Source organism: Pogona vitticeps, chromosome 1 (genome assembly GCF_051106095.1).
Source record: "Pogona vitticeps strain Pit_001003342236 chromosome 1, PviZW2.1, whole genome shotgun sequence".
NCBI lineage: Eukaryota > Metazoa > Chordata > Lepidosauria > Squamata > Agamidae > Pogona > Pogona vitticeps.
Genome location: NC_135783.1, coordinates 71,744,751 through 71,761,798, shown reverse-complemented (window position 1 = coordinate 71,761,798; position 17,048 = coordinate 71,744,751). Strand labels below are relative to the sequence as shown.

The 17,048-nt window shown below is 41.0% G+C and overlaps 1 protein-coding gene across 2 annotated transcripts in view; it reads left to right on the top strand.

Moving 5' to 3' along the window:
- The window catches only part of SCAF8 (SR-related CTD associated factor 8), a 242,353-nt gene that overhangs the window by 110,570 nt on the left and 114,735 nt on the right, over window positions 1-17,048 (top strand). Inside the window, exon 21 of one of the 2 annotated variants that reach the window (XM_020801699.3) lies at window positions 15,640-16,931. The exons of the other annotated variant lie outside the window; for it this stretch is intronic. The gene's annotated coding sequence lies outside the window, so the exon portion shown is untranslated. Of the gene's footprint in view, window positions 1-15,639; window positions 16,932-17,048 lie in introns of those variants that run through there. 2 annotated transcript variants of the gene reach the window in all.

Genomic DNA, 17,048 nt, shown 5'->3' with positions numbered 1-17,048 from the left:
TGATAGATGGTGCTTAAATAAAGTTTCAGTTACATACACCGTGTTGTCTCAATGAAATTAGACTTCAGATGTTGGAAGATATCATCATTCTTTTTGTCCTCTGCATATGAACACCATTTTAGTTTTTGCTCATGAAAAAGTCAGATAACACAGAAAATATTTAAACTTTTGTTTTGCACCAGCAGTGTTTGGGTGCTTTTATTGTTATTATGATAACTCACTTAGGAGTTAATAGTTTGCATACTTATCCAGCAAGAAAGTCCGTTGAACTAAGTGGGACTTGCATCTGAGCAGAAGTACATAAATGTACATTTCATTGATTTCTTCGAGATTTATCTTCAAATTGAGTATGCTGAGGATTGTCGATCTGTGCACATTTGCTGAGGATTGTCGATCTGTGCACATTTACTTTCCTCTGTTCAGTGAGATAGATAAAAGCATAAACTGGGGAGGGCGTGCTAATGTTATTGTCTACTCCTCAAGCGTAGTTTGCCTGTATGGAAGTGCTTTATTTCATGGAAGTACTTTAGTTCATGCTAACAACTCCACTGATGCAATATCAAGAGCTGTAATTTTACACCAGTGTTCAGCAATACTACGCTGCACTATAGGCAGATAAAACAACATACATGTTTAAGATGGCATGTTATACTTGCTTTAGAACAGTGATTCCCAACCTTGGGTAACCCTTGTGTTCTTGGAACAAGGATTGGGAACCCCTGCTTTAGAATACAGCATTCAACTAAATATGCTTATCCTAGGCCTATAATGTGCACATTTGTGAGGCTAATGTGCTTTAGAAAGAAGCAACAGGTTAACCTAGTGGAGCATCCTGCATTTGAATACCACAGATTGAAAATCTGCTAACAACTCTTGCAGAAGAGAGAGAAACAATTGTTACGGCACACACTGGTAATCAGAATCCATGCTTTATTCCAGCCATGGCTGCAGCCATTCGGTAGAATGCCGTACTGTATTGTAAAAATGCAAAAGAGTGTCAGTCATATTTTAATCAATCTGATAGAAAAGCAAACTTCGACTTCATTATAACAACCATTTCAGAAAGGCCAAAGCAGATGACCTTCAGGCAGTATAGGAACCCCATGTCCTCTGTCTTTCTGAGAGAGACATCATAATTTAATATTATTGTGTGGAAGATGTGTGCCAAAACAACTGCTGATGACCCACCACTGCTCTTAGACCAGTTATGCTGCCATGCTGACTCTGTAATGGGAAGATTTAATTGTGCTGGTGCACCTTGGCCACAGCTTTGTAAATATGTCATGACGTTCAGAACCCATTTAGCTACCTTGACAGCACTGTTTTCTATCAATTGTTTCCTCTGAGATTGTTTTTTGTCTTGGCTGCCACCCTCCCAAAAATTGTCTTATGCCACTTGAGGGCATAAGGGGGCGTTTCAATTTAGAAAGCAAACAATCATGGGGAGGGGAGTAGATTTGGCAGCCTCCTACAAATTCTAGCTTGGAGGGACCATCATCGTAGGCCTTTTGATCTATGAGTTGATACATTTGTTACCTCTTGTCTCATGTATTATCTAAATTCCATTCTGGGAGTTAATGAACCATGGCTATCACAAAGCTTTTTGACTCTCTATTTCAACCCCAAGTTCTATCCCATCTTTGTCTGATATAGACTTTTATAGAAGTCAAAAATGTGTCTTAGTTGTAACTTTAGTGATCCAGAAAAAGTATTATCTAACCCACAATTTTGCTTCTTAGAATTGATCACACAGCTCATTTTTGTTCTCTCAAGAACAATACCACAGTTGTTTCATTAAAAAAAAATTTTTTTAAACTTTGAATCGCACACTGACTCTCTCTGGTGCTGAAGCATACCTTTTAAAACTATTTAATAAATCAAAAGTAATAACTATTTCTTCCTCACCCTAAACCTCAGGTGTTGTTCCTGCAGCAATCTTATTTATTTATTTATTTATTTAATTATTTATTTATTTAATTATTTAATTATTTAATTCTATAATTTATATCCCGCCCATCTGGTATATCATACCACTCTGGGCGGCTAACAGCAAGGATATACAATTAAAATAAAAATCCATATGTCATTAAGAGGACAATATATTGCACTGTTATTGATAGCCCACAACTAGTTTTTGCATAACACCATATACAGTGGTGCCTCACATAACGAGCGCACCGTTTAACAACGAATTCGCATAGCGATTTTTTTGGGGGATCGCTAATGCGATCGCATACCAATACTTTCTATGGCCGAAAATCGCTTTGCGACGATTGGTAAGCGTTTTGCTTACCGATTTTCGCATAGTGATTTTTTAAAACAGCTGATCGGCAGTTCCAATATGGCCGCTGGATGCCCAAAATGGCCACGCGCAGCGTTTTCGCATCCTGCCCTCGCTTACCGAGGGCGCGAAAATGGCGGCTGGATGGGGAAACATCACAGAACGGTGAGTTTTGGGCCCCATTGGAACGCATTAAACTTTCCAATGGGGCCCAAAACTCACCGTTCTGTGATGTTTCCCCATCCAGCCGCCATTTTCGCGCCCTCGGTAAGCGAGGGCAGGGCGCGAAAACGCTGCGCGTGGCCATTTTGGGCATCCAGCAGCCATTTTGGAACTGCCGATCAGCTGTTTTACAAAATCGCTATGCGAAAATCGGTAAGCAAAAGTGGGTTTTTCCGTTCTGTATAGCGATGTTTCCCCATAGCGACGGTTAATCCGGAACGGATTAACCTCGCTATGCGGGACACCACTGTATAATCTATTTAGGGAATGCTACTGTTCTCTAGCTTGGTGTCTCTGCTTGTGTGTGTCTTAACAAAACTGTAAGTTGTTCAAGGCATAGGTTTCAACTTCTGTGGCTCAGCACCTTTTTTCTAATTTGCTTACTGCAATTGTTTATATTCTTGTCTTTAAGATAATACAAATGTTTCCAAGGATGCTGACACAGCAAATCAAATTAGATGATGAGACTTACGGTGAAACAATATCAAAATATAAGAACTCACTGAGTTGTTTCCCACAGTGCAGGTGGCTAGTCCAGATGGAAGGGGCACCAAGGCCATCTGCGGTTGCTTAAGTCTCCCTCACTCTCCTGATCCTTCTCACAACATAGCTAGTAGTCTACTGCAAGGCAAGTGTCTGTAGGCAGACTGTGAACTTGTCTGAGTGGACAGCTCTCCCTTCTGTTGAGATCATTAAGTAGAGTGTTGGAGAACCTCTGGATTTCCTTCATGAAGTGGGGTGTAGTAGTGGATTACAAGCCCCTCCAAATGTATTATTCTATGTATTGACTGAAACTGGCCTTTACTACTTGAAAAACAAAAAGCCTACTACTGAGCTACCATGAACCTACCAGTCTGAATTTACTCTTCATGCTGTTCTAAATAAACATTTCCGGTGGTTTATTAAATATTAGATATTCATGCAGTGAAAAAGTAATTTACTTTTTTTTTCAGACTTGCCTGCAATTAATCAGACATCTAGAATTTTACTTTTAGGAAAAATGAACCAGTCTTGCTACATTTCAGTTATGACTTGTTACATCCCCCTTGAGGCATTTCATATATTAGAAGAACATTTGAAAACCTGCCTTCCCAGAAATCTGCTCTTATTGACTCTCTGCTAACTTCAGCTATATCTGTTTAATATTCTTTTATATCTGCCTTTCTTTCACTCCAAAGTATAAAGCAGTCAATAACACAGAAGATCAACAACTGTAAAGTAATACCTACTTATCCACTTAAATAATGTTTGTGCTATCTTTCTCCTGGCAAAGGATCTCAAGGCATCTCACAAATTAATGAAAAAAAATCCTGATTAAAACACAGCAAGTTATTACATTGAAAATAAACATACCGTATTTTTCGCTCCATAAGACGCACCGGACGTTAAGACGCACTTAATTTTTAAATACTGAAAATTAAAATAAAATAAAAATATATAAACAGAGCAAGTCCCACACTGGGACTGCCAAAAAAAAAAATCACCAAAACACAAAGCAACATAGAAACATGCCCCCCAGCCCAAATCTACCCTCCAAAACCCACCCAGAACATTTTTTAAAAAGTAAAAAGAAGCAACCAATTTTTAAATACCAAAAATGAAGTAAAAATAAATAAACAGAGCAAGTCTCATGCTGGGACTGCAGAAAAATCACCAAAACACAAAGCAACATAGAAACATACCCCCAGCCCAAATCTACCCTCCAAAACCCACCCAGAACATTTTTTAAAAAGTAAAAAGCAGCAACTAATTTTTAAATACCAAAAAAATAAAGTAAAAATAAATAAACAGAGCAAGTCCCACACTGGGACTGCCAAAAAAAATCACCAAAACACACAGCAACATAGAAACATACCCCCAGCCCAAATCTGAGGCCTCCGGAGGCTTGGGAAGCCAGGGATGGTGCCTGGGGGAGGCCCCCACGGGGCCTGCTGAAGCCTCCGGAGGCCTGGGAAGCCAGGGATGGTGCCTGGGGGAGGCCCCCACGGGGCCTGCTGAGGCCTCCGGAGGCCTGGGAAGCCAGGGATGGTGCCTGGGGGAGGCCCCCACGGGGCCTGCTGAGGCCTCCGGAGGCCTGGGAAGCCAGGGATGGTGCCTGGGGGAGGCCCCCACGGGGCCTGCTGAGGCCTCCGGAGGCCTCGGAAGCCAGGGATGGTGCCTGGGGGAGGCCCCCACGGGGCCTGCTGAGGCCTCCGGAGGCCTCGGAAGCCAGGGATGGTGCCTGGGGGAGGCCCCCACGGGGCCTGCTGAGGCCTCCGGAGGCCTGGGAAGCCAGGGATGGTGCCTGGGGGAGGCCCCCACGGGGCCTGCTGAGGCCTCCGGAGGCCTGGGAAGCCAGGGATGGTGCCTGGGGGAGGCCCCCACGGGGCCTGCTGAGGCCTCCGGAGGCCTGGGAAGCCAGGGATGGTGCCTGGGGGAGGCCCCCACGGGGCCTGCTGAGGCCTCCGGAGGCCTGGGAAACCAGCGATGGTGCCTGGGGGAGGCCCCCACGGGGCCTGCTGAGGCCTCCGGAGGCCTGGGAAGCCAGCGATGGTGCTTGGGGGAGGCCCCCACAGGGCCTGCTGAGGCCTCCGGAGGCCTGGGAAACCAGCAATGGTGACATGGAGGGGACAGTATTCGCTCCATAAGACGCATGCACTTCCCCCCCCAGTTTTTTTGGGAGAAAAAGTGCGTCTTATGGTGCAAAAAATACGGTATAATAATATTAAAACAATTAATTTACAGTACAGTCTTAAAACTGTTTAAGATACTATGATGCAGTAACAGTAAAGTTTTCTGGGATTGCACCAAGTAACATTAAGGTGCGCAGACCTGAACAAATACGTTTTTGGTCAGAGTTGTGAATGCTTAGCGGTGGGGAGAGAACCAGAGAGAACCTCACAAACTGGGTACTGCCAAGAAGAATGTTCTCTCTGGCCTTTGCTGTTATAGGTGAGACAGGTGAGCGTATGGTATGGTTTAGCTGGTAGCAGGAAAAGTGCTCCCTCAGGATCCCAAGTAATCTGGGCCTTCAAATGCTAATAGCAAAAGCTGTAACTGGGTTCCATGATTTACAGTGGTGCCCCGCATGATGACGATAATCAATTCCCCTGAAATTGCTGTTAAGCAAAATTGTCGTCATGCAAAAAACAGTTCCCCAGTGGAATGCGTTCCAATGGGGAAATTACCTCGTCGTCCAGTGACGATTGCCCATAGGGAAGCCATTTTCCAAGCACTGATCAGCTGTTAAAATGGCTGCCCTGCAAAGCATGGGTCCGGAAAACACAGGGCAGCCATTTTAGGAACCTGACGATCAGCTCGAAAAATCGTCTTGCGAACAAACGGTTCGCGAAGCATGGACCTAATTGTCATCAAATGAAAATCCCCCATAGGAAACATCATTTTGTGATCACTATAGCAATCGCAAAAAAGTCATTGTCCTGTGGATTCGTTGTTTAGCAGGGTCATCATCATATGGGGCACCACTGTACTAGAAGCCAATGCATTTCGTTCAGGATGAGGATGATTCTTCTATTCTCCTTGTTTCTGCTGCCCCCAATAGTAATCTGTACATTTGTAGCCCATATTGGCAGATAATCATGTTCCTTAGTGTAGTAGCTTGTACTGTACTAGAGTAGCTTCATTGAATCAGTGGGGATCTAATTAGTTATCCTGCATATGCTCTATTGATTCAAATGGACCTACTCTAATTGTGACTTGCTACATTAAGTGACAGGATTACATTCATTTAGTTTATGTAGTCTATTTTGGATGTTACTACAGAATAGTTAACCATGGCCATCATGAAGCAGGTGCGGCCATAGTTGGGAAACCAACCAAAGCTAGCTGTAGCTGCCCCTCCACGTACAAGGCTACCTGGGCTGCTAATGACAATTTAGTATTGAAGATCATGCCCAAGCTAGGCACCTGCTCCTTCACAGGGACATTACACCATCCAGAGTAGGTTACCTTCCCAATTGCTCGATGTGAGGACCACTGATCCCCCATAGAGGAGTTGAGCTTCAGTATATTGGTCCCCACACAGCTTCTTCTTGTCTCCAAGAAGCAACCCTGAGGATCATTGAGGCCCATACAACCTTATGAAGCCCTTCACAGTTTGAAGCATCTCTCCTTAAGATCATCTACCTGGGTTACTTCGTCTACACAGACTTCACAGTTCTGAGTGGTTACCCCTAAAGAGTTCTGGAAAAATACCACCAGGAACTGACTTTTCCAGTGGTGGCTAAAATGTGGAAAACATTGCCTGTTGATGTTCGCCAGGCACACACACCCCTTCTGACCTTCAGGAAACAATGAAAGCTGAGCTTTTCAAAGAGGCCTTTGGTAACATCCTCCTCTATTGATACTCTTGTTGACCCATGTGTTTCAATTTGAGTTTTGTTTGCCATTGCCTTAGGAGTTTTTTAAATTGGTTTTTAATAATTGAAATCGTCGTCATGCAAACGACTAAACGACGATGAAAGCATAGATAGGAACCCTCAAAGATATCTGGGCTGCACACACTGATTCTTGGACCTTGGAAGACCACATCTGCTCCTTCAATCCCCAGTCCCCATTTTTTTTCCTTATAAAAATTGGGGTCTGTGTGTGTGTGTGATTTAACTTTATGCCCCTAGTGGTCAAAGGTATTTTTAATTGAATGCTTGAAGGGTGCGGGTGCTGTGAGCCCTAGAAGTAGACTACAAATATCCCCGTTCAGTTTAAGAATATGGTGTGAAAGCTGCAGCACCCTTACTCGGCCTAAACAGATCTCCAGTGCCTGAATGGGAGACTTTTTGAAATGTTATCTCTCCTTGACTTCTATTAAATACAGTCAGGTTAGTCCATCTGCAGCGTTTTTTCATATGATCAAAGTTGGTAAGCTGCAGTAGAAATATATTTCCTCCCTCCAAAAAAATCTTTGAGGACTACCAGTCAGTTTGGCCTTGGGGACCTTTTTTCCCCCAATATCAGTCAAGAGGAGGACAAAACTACCATGTAAATAGGAAAGCAAAGACTGTCACACATAGTCCCACTTCTAATTGTGTGTAGCCCCTACTACCTCAGAAAAGTAAGGCAGTCCTTTCAAACAGATGAGGTTCCATACCTTTTTACATGAGAATAAATTCAGTCAATCTCACTGTAGATTACTTGTAAGGAGATGTGTGTAGGATTACACTTCTAACTCCATAAAATATATTTTACTAGTTCTTCCAGCACAGATGCCCTTCACTGTCACAAGTGTTCCGTGGATAAAGTTTCAAAACATTATGCTCTAATGCTTCAGAGTCATCTAATTTTGGGCCAAATGCTGCACTCCAGTAGTTACTTAGCAGGACTTTCCTCTGAATAAATGTACAGTGGTGCCTTGCATGACAACATTAATTCATTCCGAAAAAATTGCTGTCGAACGAAAACGTCATCATGTGATTTTAAAAAGCCCATAGAAACGCATTAAAACCCAATTAATGCGTTCCTAGGGGCTTAAAACTCACAGTCCAGCAAAGATTCTCCATAGCGCAGCCATTTTTGCTGCCCCTGCAGCGAGGAATCTGTGCCAGAAAACAGCGGGCGGCCATGTTTTTCACCCGGCGGCCATTTTGAAACCCCCGATCAGCTGGCCGAAAATCATCGCTTTACGATAATCGGTTAGCGAAACGGGGCCAATCATCTGAAAGCGAAATTCCCCCATAGGGAACATCCTTTTGTGATCGCTTTTGCGATCGCAAAATCTTCGTCGTGATGCGATTTCGTCATCAAACGGAGCGCTCTTAATGCGAGGCACCACTGTATAGGGATGACTTGTTAGTTCATAAGCAATTACTATACAGCTTCAGATGAACCTTTTATTTAACCTCATGGTTAAAAAACAACACTTTTTAACTGTGTAGCTTGCCCAGGGTCACACAAGCTGGCTGTACTCACAAGAAGCATAGTGGGGAATCAAAATCCCAGTCTCCAGCTCTGCAGCCAGATACTTACACCACTGAGCTATCCAGCCAGTACAGAAAGGGAAACAGACATGAGCACTACCATGTAAAGCAGAACCTCTGCTGGCACCCTGCAAATGAAAAAAAAATGACTGATATGTAGATGAAAGACATTCTCAAGTTGTCATGTTGTTGTTGTTTAGTCGTTCGTTGTGTCCAACTCTTTGTGACCCCATGGACCAGAGCACACCAGGCCCTTCTGTCTTCCACTGCCTCCCAGAGTTTGGACAAATTCATCTTGGTAGCTTCGATGACACTATCCAACCATCTTGTCCTCTGTCTTCCCCTTCTCCTCTTGCCTTCGCACTTTCCCAACATCAAGGTCTTTTCCAAGGAGTCTTCTCTTCTCATGAGATGGCCAAAGTACTGGAGCCTCAGCTTCAGGATCTGTCCTTCCAGTGAGCACTCAGGGTTGATTTTCTTCAGAATGGATAGGTTTGTTCTCCTTGCAGGCCAGGGGACTCTCAGGAGTCTCCTCCAGCACCACAATTCAAAGGCATCAATTCTTCGATGGCCAGCCTTCTTTATGGTCCAGGTCTGGCTTCCAGACACCACTACTGGAAAAATTAATTATACAACAACTACTTCATACTACACAGCCATGTCACACAGTGCAACTGCGTCATCTGAAGCAACAAACTGATGTTATCCCATCCAGCCCAGGGGAACTCACATTCTTCTATGTAAAACAGAGTTACAGATCTGCTGCTCTAGGAATTACAGCTTTACACAAGAGAAATTCTGGAGTTCACAAACACATTGGTACAAATGAGATTGTGAGTGGTCCCAAAGTAGAAATCAAGCTAAGCAAAACCCCTTGAGAAGCTTGCACATTGTGAAAGATACAATTGTCAAGTTGTGTTAGTGACTTAAGGCATTGACTAGAAAATTTCTGCAGCAATTGAGAAGGAAAGTGTAAGATATGATATGTTGTATATTTTGGTCCGCTTCTTCCCATCCCCTAGTATGTGAAGAGAGCCAACCGCTCACCATCTAACCTACAGTAGAAAGACTTTCCATTCCCACATTCAGCAGAGAACAATAGGAGATTTAAGAGAGGAACAGAGAATAAGAAAAGAGTGAAGGTGGATGACCCTATACCTAAAAACTGCATGTCTGCAGTGTGGTAGAATGAGTCCTTTTAACATCTACCATAATGCCAAACTGCATAATGTCATGTAAAACTGCCCCAAAGTGAATGGAGGTGTTCCAAATATAATATGATGAATGCATGTTGAGGTTGGGATGGGGTGGGGGACCTACTATCAGCTCATATGTTTGCACCACATCTCTTTTAATTGTAGAGGAAATTGCTTTTCACTGTTCTAAACTAAATTCCACATAGCTGAAGCATGATAAGCAGATTATTGCTTCCTCCTCCATTCTGATTGCATATTTGTCTTGAGAAAGTAGCATGAAGACTCCAAACATTGGGTCCAGGTTCATATGGTAGGATTTGAAAAAATCAGCAAAGGCCACCAATTCTCCAAAGTGATTTGTAGAACTAATTTAAAAACATTCATGCATAGCAAATACGTCAAAGTTAATCCACCATTAAGGAAAGTTCCTGCTTATCACTACAAGCTCAAGACTTCAGCTTCTCCCAACAGAATTCTCATCCTTCATGGAAGATGGGAAAACTCATGCTTTGTAGAATCTATGGAGGAAAGAAGTCAGTTCTTAAAGTTTAGGTAAAAGTCAAGCATGTCACTCTATAATGTTCTCAACTTGCTATAAGGTGAGCACTAATTGGAGTATGCTGTGGGCCTATGGCTATCACAGAATCCACAAAAAGACAAGGGAAGTCTTCTGATGTAGATGGTCCTCAAAGATTTAAATCTAAGTTCAGTGCCTTTAATTGATGGGAAAAGAATTTGCCAAACAATTTTCAATGAGAAATCCTTATCTGTTTGTCTGTGTGTCTGTCTATTATTTTAATTTAATATACCGCTCCCATTAATGCTGCAGCACTACTCTGGGCAGTTCCCAATAAAATACACAGTCAAATAATTAAAATAATCAAACCACAGACAATCTAACCACATAAAAACAGAGGGCACCGGATCATGAATAAAACTACCTGAAGCAAAAATTGAGAACAAAAATGCAGATAACAAATGACTGGATGGAAATGTAAGAGTACCTCAGCTCAACTAGAGTTGGCATGGAAAGCCTATTCTCTGAAGAGCCATGTCTTCGATTGCTATAGAGTTCAGTTCAAGAGTCAAACATTAAGATCACCCCAGACTGGTGGACTGACAGCTTTGGATAAATTTCAGTTGATTGTCAGGCAATAGATATGATAGATTCTTCATTGCTACAAGCTTGGTAGGATTTTAGAAGAAGTAATAATTCTCTTCTTGAGTTCTATTTTTGAGATCCCATATTCTGAAGTTGCAACTTTCTGTTGATTATGACTGTACATAGGTAATATACACATTGTGGAAATCCTCATTTTATTTCTAATATTTAAATAAGAAATGAAGTGCTGCTTTTTAGCAGAGCAAGCAGCAGCTAAGTGAACTTGTAGAATGGTTAGCAGAACACGCTTTCCCCTTTGGAAATAAATCACATCCAAATGTTTAAGAGAACAAGAAAATAAATGTTCATTAGAGATTTCATGGAAATGGAAATATAATAAGCATCCTACTGTAGTTTTACCTAAATAGAGATGAGATGCAGAGGGATTTCCTCTGTTTTCTCCCAGAGATGATCAGGAAGGGAGTGCGAGAAAGAAGAAGTGACACCAGTAACTCTAAGAATATCAGTCTAGGTTGAAAGGTCAGCATAGATCAGAAAAGATCAAGTATAGCCTAAGAAGCCCAGGAAATTCTGAGAGCTGAAGTTTGGGGAAGTATTCAGAATAATCTGCTTTAGCTGTAGCAAGTGCTCTGGAGCTCTGTAAGCAGCAGCTGTAAACTCACCAAACTGCAAATCCCAGGGTTTCACAGGATGCAGCCACGGCAGTTACCATGGTATCAAACTGCATAAATACAAAGTAATGAAATAGGCTTTTAATTCATATTTTAGGGGAAATGTGTTTAGACATGTCTTGAAATATAGTGTGCTCAAAATATATGTAATTAATAGATTTAAAAGCAGCAAGCATACTCAGGCGGTAATACAGTATCAGTAACATCATGGGCAGGGTACCAAGTGTGGTGTAGTGGACAGAGCAATGAGCTAGGACTCAGGATGTCTGGGTTCAATTTCCTGGTAAAACTACTCCTTAAATCACTTACCTTGAAAACCGTATCGGGATCACTATAAGTCAGTCCTGACTTGATGGCATATAATAACTATGTGATGGATAGCCTGTTTTGCCCATCTTCTGGCAGTACTCGGACCTCTTGGTGGAGTTCATTGTTTGCATAAGAACTGCCATTTAACATCACATCAGTAGTTCAGTTAACCTGACCTTTTTAAAACCAAGGGCAAGTTCAGAAGCAGAATATGATAGTAATGTCCATTCCTTTTTCTTTATGCCAAGCACCAGCTAATCAGATTGAATGTTCCTGAAAATAGAGAAGAAATTTTCAGATGCTGTCCCCAATAGGTTTTAGCAGCTCCTTCCTTCAATAACTATGGATTATCTCCAATGTCAAGAGTCTGTATGCCCACAGTACTCACTGCTAGGGAACACAAATAACTCTGTTGAGGGCATGTCTTATTTGTGCCTCCCAATTACATGGTTGCTTTGTGAAACAAGCAAAGAGGGTGCCTTCCACCACCATTTAGATATGTGACCTTGCATTGTCTACAAGCTTGTAGACAATGCAACCAAATACTGGACTAGATGGACTTTCAGTTTGATCTAGCAGCGCTATTCTTGTGTTCTTGTTAATTGTAAATGTACTCCCTCAAAACCCAAACAGAAACAACTGGGGCGGGGGGAGGGGATGAAAAGAAGAAGCAGTTGCTCTGTGCACTGAGGCTCTGGCATTGAACCAGAGGGCTGAGTGGACCAGTTGTCTCCAGCAGTGATGCCACAAGGGAGACCTATAGTAGATCTATAACTTTGTCAGAAAGAAGGGAGGCTATATTAATAGCCATTCTCACCATTGAAAGAAACAGTTGCATACATACAAAAATATGCAGAAATAACAAGGGGCTGACACAAGCATTCTAGAGCTAGATTTATTTAGTCAGGCAAAACCATAAGCTGTCATTATGGAGCAATTTTTCTGAACAGGAAATTAGCTAGGAATATTGTAATGTGCTGTGCAGCAGTGCTCATCAGTGTCTTAATGCATGGTTTCTTAAATAGACCTTAAATTTCTTCAGATTGGTGTTTGTTTAAACATATTCTTTGGATTAGGTTTCAGATAGTTTAAACTTTCTTGGGGAATTGTTCACTTTGCGTTTATCCTTCCCCCAGTCTTGCAGAACTCCTGTGAAATGCTTCTTGGACTGTTTTTACTCTGCAAATGAAATATTGTAGCCTGTTAGACTGCACATAAAATGGCTTATAAAATCTTTGTAATTGCCAAATACATTAACCTGCTTTTGTAACTAGACGAGCCATAATGCCTGAAACAAAGTAGATGCATTTGTGTAAGCAAGTGTGGGACTAAAAGGAAATGTGAACATTAATACCTCCAAGTTTCGTATAGCATCATATTGTGTTCTTGCTATTTATTTGCTATTTACTTGTTTCTCTAAGTATGCTTTGATGGTCATTTTAATACTTTTAAATTGCATTCTGAGATAAAACATAGATTTGTAACTCATCAGGCATTCTTCTAGGTGCTGAACCATCTAGGCTATCTAGCTGCTGCCTTGTGCCATGGCATCACAACATACCACAACAGTGGGTCTTTAAATATTACAGTGGTGGCTTAAAAACAGTACAACCCACAGCAACAGGTTATTACTTAGGGCACTGCAGTTGAAGTGGTAAACCTGTATCCTGACAGTTCAGATCACAGCAAGGACTCACATCAATGTATGATGCTCCACGTAAGAAAAACAGTGCTGCATACTTGGCATGTCAGGGAGAAGGATACTCCCTTCAGAGGGATCACTGATTTATTAGTACTGTATACTCTTTGTTTAAAGTATAACTCACACAAGCCCTCATGACATCTAAAAAGACAGAATAAAGAAATGGACAGTTTATCACTTAGTCTTCTCTTTAGAATTCAGTGCTACTCCACTGTGATTTGATGCCACTCTTTTACAGTTGTCATTCTTTTCCCTTGTTTATGAAACATATTGTAGCTCCAAATGTTACATATTTAATTGATTGAATTAGAAAGAATACTAATCTCATGCCTGATTTTAGCTACCCAGAAACACATCCTTGTGTCTTTCTTCATCTACTAAAATACAAATCTAATCTGGTAATGTTTTGAATTTTTTTTCTGGTGTGCAACTCAAATACGGGCATTTCTAAATTGAGAAAATATATGAATGGTAATTGACTTTATTTCAGTTTCCTATAAATATCAGCTATTCTGGAAATTGTTTTCATGATGCCTTCAATAATATTTCTGTAACTGATGCCATTGCAGAGCACCTTGGGCTTCAGAATACACAGGGCATCCATGAAAGAGATACCAGTAGTAGCTTACAAAATCACTTGTGGCAATTCAACGAATTATATTTCCTTTTCTCTCAGTTTGCATCAAGAAGAACATCACAGTCTTAGTGTATTAGATTTGATATATTTTTTTGAGCATTTGAGATGGGCATAAAAATAAATTGATACATTTTCTACTCATTTAAAAGAATGCATTCACATGTATTTATATATCTATATATCTAGCTGGCAAATTTCCATGCAATAGAAACTTGTCTGTGTTGTATAGGAACCAGCCTCAGTTTTGCATTATCTATTCCACCACTCAAATCACATACTTATCTAGAATATATTGCATGAAGTGGATTTTATTTCTGTGCCTTGGTTTAAGCAGAGGCATTATTTAGATGATTTGCCCATTTGGATTATAGGGGTCCATGGGGGTATCTTGCATATGGAAATATCCATGTAAGCCCTTGCTATTGCAGGGCCTTGTATGCATGTTGAGGTGTTCTAGATAAAAACTAGCTCCTACAGACCCCACAGTGTATAGAATAAACAGCATGGCAGCCTTCATCACTTGACCTGAAATATAGATTCAAGATAGCTTTGGCTAACGTTTTCAGCTGGGGCAGTTGTTATCCAAAATATTTGACTGCATAACCTTCCAGTGTTTCTGCCATGGTGTTTTAATATAAAACTTCAGCATGGGTAGCTGTGCCTGGCAGAAGCCATGGTGAATAAAAGGTTTGGTATCTTTCCACTAGCCTTGACGCCTTCCATGATTCTATAGGCATAGAGTTCCAGTGGACCAGTGTGAATTCTGTCATGAAACATATAGTTTATCAGGCTTCAGTGTGGTGCATCAATACATTAGGACCCTCAATGTGGACATTTCTTAAATGGTTTAAAGTACTATATCCATAACAACTAACTAATTAATGAATATTCAAGATTGATTGTGCATTTCACACACAATTTCATTACGACATGCATCCTCACCAGTTTTGAAGGCATATAAAATGCACAATGAATGCTTTAGTTTGGTGTTAAATGTGTTTATATTCATGTTTTCATTCTACTGATAAGTCAAAATAATGTTATACTACATATGCATTACAATGAGGGGCTCAGGTGAGCATTAATATGTTATGCCATGGTCATGATGGTTAATAAGAACAATGATAAGAAATGAATTCGCAAGTTTTATTAATGAAACATTGCTTTGGTCTTTATAACAATATAGGTTTAACAAGAGATTGGAAGAGTTACTTTTTTAGTCTAGAGCTCCCAAGACTCTCAGGCCAGTATGACTATTGGCCACAATACTAAAGAAGGAACTTCTCCCATCTGTGCTTTAATTGTCTTACTTAGCCAGCATATAAGAAACACAGTGTTTTGGGAAGTATCTAAGCCAACATTTTAGAAATGTGACTGAAGGGGGAGGGGGAGGAAACTCTGTAGCAATCCTGACCAGTTGCTAAAAATCTGCTATTAAATATCACAAACCAAATACAGTTATTGAACTTTCTAAGTTATTAAGAGCATGGTGAAAGGTTGAATGTTAAGCTAGATGTATCTTTTTTAATTTAAAAAAATGAAAAACATGTCCCATGATGACTAGTAATTATTCCTTTTGTCAACAGGCAATGTGATGAAGGATGTTGTGGCAACTTACCGTGTGCTGGGCTCTGCAGAGTTAAATGAGAAGTACCTCAGTGTTCTAATGAGCACCACATCGGATTCTGGTTGTGAAGTATTAGAAGGAAGGAACCTGGCATGACAGATTGAGGAAGCATTGTGTGTCAGGGCACACTTTTTAATGAAAACCGGGGATTACGAACATACCCCACCACTATTACCTGTCTGGAGCAGGCTTAATTTTATAAATTGAAAGCAATAAACTCTATGAGTTGTGTTTTTTTAAAAGAACTCCTTTCCTGTGTTTTTGAGGGTGATCTGCTCAAGTGAACAGTTTTTGCATCCAGTACAGAGAAAGGCTCTTCTGCAGGACCAGAAGATAACACTGGACAGTAACTTATAACTAAAACCCACTTGTGTCTCCTAAATGAAGAACAGGTTGCAGGAGAGAGAGAGAAAAATTCAGTGGAAAAGCTGTTTCCTTTCCTTACAAAGATTAGACGTTTCGAATGTGTTCTTTGGAAGCTCCGTTTGATGTAATGCTACATGTGCAGTCATTGCGTAGACAGTGAATTGTGACTGGTGCCCTCTCAGTTCCAGACCTTTGCGCTGACAGAGGTTCAGTGCCAGAGTAACATCATTTTTTGTGATCTATAAGTGCATCACTTCTTAAGCACTTAATTGGGGCACAGGAGTTGGGCTGTAAGGCCCAGAGATGACTTGAGTATTTTCAGGTTGATGGACCCCCAAAGTCATCAGAGTTTCAGAAGACTGAAAATGAAAATCCTAGGGCCAGTATCCCAGACTTATCCTTCAGTTCCCTAATAATGCCTAGGAGGCTGAACAGCAAAGAGAACTGATGAAATGAACATGAGCTAATTAACATCAATCAGTTCTGAAGTGCACTCATTACTGTACATGGGAATTTGCAGATTCCTAATTCAGGCAATGACCTCTCTAAATTCCCAAAGGAAAAAAAAATCTATGTTTTAGGTTCATACATATGGACTTAGTTTACTGATCAACTACAAAGAGAAAAGCAGGGGGGAAAGTGAAAAAAGAGAGTGTGTGCGAGGGAAGAGAGACGTGGTCATACACCGTATGTGAAAACGTCATTTTTGTCTATCTGCTGTTTATGTTTTGTTCTCTCAAAAGTAAAGGGCCAGTCACTGGAATGTTGTATTATGATCTCTTGAAGTCAGAAACTTTCAGCAAGATCATTCCCCTTATGCTGTAACTGCATGGTGATCACAGCTTTGAGCCTGTATGACAATAAATGAAAAAGAAGTTTTAAAAAGCTTAGATCTGTAGGTCTGTTTTTTTAATGAGGTCTCCCCCCACCCCAAGAAGGGTATACCTTTAAATCTAAATGTGACTTCATTTTCATATAGGAAAACACAAAATCAGTCTGCCA